The sequence below is a fragment of the Camelus ferus genome, chromosome 27 (assembly GCF_009834535.1).
Source record: "Camelus ferus isolate YT-003-E chromosome 27, BCGSAC_Cfer_1.0, whole genome shotgun sequence".
Lineage (NCBI taxonomy): Eukaryota > Metazoa > Chordata > Mammalia > Artiodactyla > Camelidae > Camelus > Camelus ferus.
The window spans coordinates 8796409-8802408 of record NC_045722.1 but is presented as its reverse complement, the minus strand read 5'-3'; positions in this window follow the sequence as shown (position 1 = coordinate 8802408).

Genomic DNA, 6000 nt, shown 5'->3' with positions numbered 1-6000 from the left:
AAAGAGGATGGAGAAGCTAAAAAATAATCTGGACACATTAAAAATATCATCTTAATTTATAGTAGCCGTTACCCTGTGCAGGATTAAAAGGGGGTTGGGGCAAACCCTCATTGGAAAAGCAGTGGACATACTGGAAAGAAAATTTGGGGGGGACGTTTGGAAAAGGGTGATTAAAAGTTAGATTTCCATGCTCTGTGCCAGTGGGTACTGAGGGAGGAGGGGGGCTCGGGGTGTACAGTGGCTAGACAGACCATTAAATTGGTATTAAATGCTTTTCCATATGAAGGAAGTGTCCTCCTGCCAAAAGCCAGGAGCTGAGAGAGCCATTTCCATGCAAATGCTGCTGTGAGCGCGCTGGGTAAACTTGGAAAGATTAAAGGGTCACTGGGGTGAGAACCTGGGACGCAGAGCCCGTCTGGCTTCACTTCCTTGCAGACCCGGGGAACTTGGCACCAAGCAGCAAGATGAAGGGCCTATATAAACACACAAACCCACTGACGATTTTTTTCCGAAGAATTAACTCAACCAGAAATATATTACAAAAATAGAACAAAGCTGGCTTCCATCAGTTTTCACCGCACCAGCCCATAAAGGATTTCTTGTACCCTGTCCAAAGCAAAGTGGAGGAATGACAGCTCAGGGTCCAGACTTCTCAGCGGTGGTTTCCTCCGCTGACCACGGCCTGACCTCCTTCCTGAGCTGAGCTGGAACAAAGACCCCATTGAGTGAAATGCAGCCCATATGCAACAGGAGGGTCTCCCAGACTGACTTCCTCCACTGAAATCCTCAAAGCGGTTCATTTGCAAAATCTTTCTAATAAGTACCACGTGGATTCCTGGATACCCCTGGGACCTTAGTAAGAATTTCCCGATGGTGCTCAGACCCTGACCTGTCTTAGCTAACCCTAGCTGTGAAACAGCAATCGGCCTTGCAAAGCAACCTTGGGCTGTCTGAAATAAAGAATGTTACAGACATTTGGAAGTCTTTTAAAAATTGGTCCCCAGCCCCCTTCATGTTTACAGTTCTGGTAAACGCATTATGTTTAGTGTGAAAAGTATTAGTTTTAGAATCTGACAGACTTGGACATTCTCATTGATTATTGGATAGTGACCTGAAAAATTTATGTAAACTGTTCTTTATTAGAAAAATGGGAACCATACCTACTTTGTAGCATTGTTAAGAGAATTAAATAAGAGAAGTCTAGCATTTGACACACAGGGGGAATTCAATAAATCTGAGCTTTCTTCTCTTCTACACAGAATCTGACTTGGATTTAACATGAGTGTCCAGTATATCCAGTAAGATTAGAAAGTGGTGGGGACATTGTCTTGGGATTATAAATAACGATTTGAAACTATTATTCATGGCCCAAAAATTCCTTACAGAATAGCATTTAAAATGTCTTTGGTCTAAGGCTATACTATCAACCCAAACCTGTCTTTGTATTTGGTTCTTTAAATACTCAGAAAGGAGTTGAGAGTGCCTATTGGAAGGGTAACACAAAAAAGCCAAAGGGAAACCATCATGTGCTAAAACCAGGGAAATGCTTAGAAGAGAGAAGCTGAGAGTATCATAAAGTCAATGACTTCCGCACAAAGCATGACTTTTCACATTGAACTCTATCCAGAATCTGCTGTCTTCTCACAAAAGACAGAATGGTTTTATAGCCACATAAAATCCCTGCCTCTGCCAGGGCACGGTGCAGAGGAAGACAGAGTGTGAATTAAAGAACACACAGACCAGAGCAGAGACACGGCCCAAGGAGGGAGGTCACGCCTGTGTTAAACAGGTATGTTTTGAAGCGTGCACATTTGCAAGCCCTAGGGTTTGCAGAGATCTGCTAAGTGCCTGGCTGAAAAAAAAAAAGATGCTAAAAGGTAAAGAAAAGTTTGTTTAAGACTCGTACTTGATGAGGATAAATCTCAGACTGCTGACAACAAAGAAACTGAGTTGTTTGTTTATTTATTTAGTAACACTGGGAGGTGACCATGGAATGACATTTGGCAAACGGACTGTGGGGAAACAAAGGACATTCCATAGATGATGCAGAATTGAAAGCACTGAAGAAGGATATAACTCAGTCTGGGCCAGAGCAAAAACATTTCTCTTAACCACATCTGGATCAGGAATTTGCCCGTTCCCTAGGGAGAAAGGGTTGGGAGTTAATACCAGAACCATATTTTACGTTATGTGTCATCTGTTGTAAATGTACGCCGTAATTAACTTTTCACATAGACTGTGCATGCAGTTCAGTCCATAATGAGGGCGCTGTCAGCTTCACCTAAGCTTCCTGGTATTCCGATGGAAGGAGTTCCTTCAGGAATCGTTGAAGATCTTTATCTGACCTTAGCAGGCATAAGAAATCATTCAAGTTAGAATCCTCTTAACCAAGTTAGGAGCTGGAGACAGACCCTTAGACGTATCAAGTTTGCACCGTGGGAGTGAGAACGACACTGTCCACAAAGCCTCCAAGTGTCCCCAAGATACTGGACCCTCTTGAGTGAATTATTCTAGGGAAAAAAAAATTACTGTTTTTTCCCTTAAACGTTATTCCAGACATCTTTCCATTGCGTACACTTAGATGGACAGAATCATCAACACAGTGAAATTGAAAGGTAAAGACTGAGATGGGTGGGCCTGCGAGAATACTGACAGCCACATTTTTAATGCAGGGAGCTAATCAATATCCTCTAGAATTGAAATGTTATTACAAAAAACAAAAGACTCCAACTGTTGTTCCAAGGATGAGGGTGGGGTCAAGAGAGACTCTGCACTGTGACTCCTAGCTACAAACAAGAATCTTTTCTTTATTTGGTCACCACTTTGGGGAATTCATGGCTTTAAATTAATCCTCCCATCTTTCTTTAGATTGAATACTATTGGTGAATTTTGTTGTTATCGTAACAAGTTTCTATTCATTTTATTATGTGTTATAAAGACGGGATTTTTTTTTTTTCTTATTTAGGTCTATTCCATCATCTTAAATTGGAACTCACCAGTTTTTTTGTTGTTGTTGTTGGCCTGGCTATTGTAAATACTGCTGCTATGAACACTGGGGTGCAAGGATGAAGAGATAATTATTGATAGGCCACACTCCTTATAATAAAACTTATTTCAGGGTAATTCTGATTTTAATTCCAATATTCCATGTCCAAATTTTGTCTTACATGTTTCTGCTTATGATCACAAGCCTCTCAAGATATAAAAAACAGCAAATAAAATAAAGCAAAAAATAACAATGAAAATCAAAACAACACCGCCTCCCCATGCCCTAAAAATTGTGAGGCCAACTATCCAAAGTTTTGTTTAGGGAAATAACCACTACTCAGTTTATGAATGACTATACTGCTAACAGCCCTACTACAGTTTGAAAGAGTACTTGACTTGTATTTCTATTAATTGCTTTAAAAATTGTTAGTAGATACGAAAAAAAGTAAAAGACTGACAAATTTCCCTAGAACTTAGACGGAAAGGAAAAGGAGATTTTAAACAATGATGAAGCAGAAGAAAAGCAATTCTAATTTACAGTCGCGAGTTGGGAATAAATTGATATAACTTGTAGGGAGGGAAATTTATCAGTATCTTTCAAAATTGAAGGGGCATATATCCTTTAACAAATTCATCAAACTGAATTCTTAAGATCCAGGCATTTTATTGTATATTAATGATATCTCAATTGAAAAAAATCCCTCTAAAGTTCTGTAACCTCAGTTAAAGAAGATAAATGCTGGATATTAGAAACAAAAATCTTCTATAATAAGAAAACAGAGGAACATCAAAATCTAATTAGTGAAATTGAAATGTATATACAGAGGCTTTGATTTTTATAAACAAAGAACTGAAAATACACATTCTCTTATAATTCCTATGAATTTGCCCATTCCTTCCAGGTTGTCCATTTTATTGGCATATAGCTGTTCACAGTCATCTTTTATGATCTTTGTTATTTCTGTGGTGTCAGTTAAAATTTTTCCTTCTTCATTTCTGATTTTCTCGATTTTGGCCCTCTCCCTTTCTTTCTTGTTGAGTGTGGCTAAAGGTTTATCCATTTTGCTTGTCTTTCCAAAGAACAAGCTTTTAATTTCATTGATCTTTTCTATTGTTGTTTAGTCTCTATTTCATTTATCTCTGCTCTCATCTTTATGATTTCTTTCCTTCTATTCACTTTGGGTTTTGTTTGTTCTTCTTTCTCTTTACGTGTAAGGTTGGGTTGTTTATTTGAGATTTTTTTCTTGTTTCCTGAGGTAAGCTTGTATCGCTAAAAACATCCCTCTGAGAACTGCTTCCACTGAGCCTCAGAGATTTCTCTTACTGGTTGTCTCTCTCCTCCCTCTTGAATTAAATACCTCTTTGCTTCCTAGAACTGTTTGGAATACTCTGCCTTTTATCACATTATATAGTAATTATGGCATACTGTCTCTCTCTCACACAGCAAACTCATCAAGGCTCAGTTGTCTGCTTGAGTCTTGAATTCCTAGTGTCCAACACAGAATTTGGCGCATAGATGACTCTCCACCAATGTTCACTGAATGAATATATGAATGACTTTGAATGAATGATATTCCTACAACCTGCTGTGTATTTAGCTCCATCATGATGAAGGTGATTCGTCAGTATTTGATATTCACTGTTACTCTAGCATGAAGAAGTAAATCACTGAAGATCTGGAATGCTAACATTGAAGGGCTGCTGAGTAAATCTTTGTTTCCACATAACAATATTCTTTATGTAGCATATCAATTGACACAGATTGTTCTTGAAACATGAGGAAGTTTTTCTCTGCTTCTCCCTTCATTTTTCAAATGTATTGTCTTAAAGAAAAAAAAAGCTACTATGTCACTGCAGTGAGATTTATTTTAATTAAACAGTTCAGATGCACTGAGTCTATAGCTCCAGCTTTTTATCTACTTCTCCATCTGGTTTAATATCTCATTTCATATCAAGTTTCTTTGGCCTTTTCGACCATCAAGTTCAGACTTTCTAATCTCTAACACCTTCTCTTTTTTCTTCATAATTAAAGCTATGTCAGCTTTGCTGAATTCAGACGGCCCTCCCTGTCTCTAGGGACCTACTTAAACCTCACGGATGAACAACTTCTGCTGTTTCATTCAAGATGTTTCCCTGCAACTTGTCACCTATGCGATCCCAAACTCTGGAGCTTATCTTTTAACAACCACAAAGGTTGACCAGAACTCTTAAACTAGCATGAGTTATAGCATCATTAATTGCAAATACATTCTTTAGGAAAACTATTTCCAGTCCTTACAATGATTTTTTTCCCAGAAATTTTCCTAAAACCTGTTTTGAACTCTTCTTTAGCACTTAAATCACATGCCCCATCCATCTCTTTATACATCTGTTGAGAGAAAAAAATTGGGACAATTTTTCTTTTTTTGACAGATATAATTTCTCAGTCTAATATTTATCCATCTCAAATATTCCATATCTCCCTGGACTATTTCATGCTGGCCATGTTTGTATGAGTCAACTCTCTCCAATCTTACCTTGCTGATGCACAAGATTTCCTTGCCCCATTCCTTGAAAACTGTTCATAAAAATGTTTGGAGACAGAGAGCAGGGTCATCTAAAGAGCCATGGTGTTCAGCATTGACTGCCTGACTCCCCTTTCTTCACATTGAGACTCTTCTGTAAAACATTTCAGCTTACAGAAGATGAGCAGGGACAGGACAGAAATCATCAAAGCAGCTCTGCCATGAACAACAGACTAATGTTCTTCTAATTCTATTCCTTACCTCGAGCTCTGAAAAGCCCAGAATGTTAACCTTGCTTCACGCTGTCATCCCCACCCCGCCCTCACTCCCACCACTCCCCCAGTTCCCACGTGTCTGCGTCTGGGTCTGCTCTGGCTCTAGTTTCAAATGTTCTGTGCATGATCTCTTCAACGTCTGTTCTCAGTTTTCCTCTTACTTGATTAATTCTTACCCTCATCAATCCCTGAAGCTTGAAAATGTTTCAAGCACGCTGTTTAGATTCCTTCCT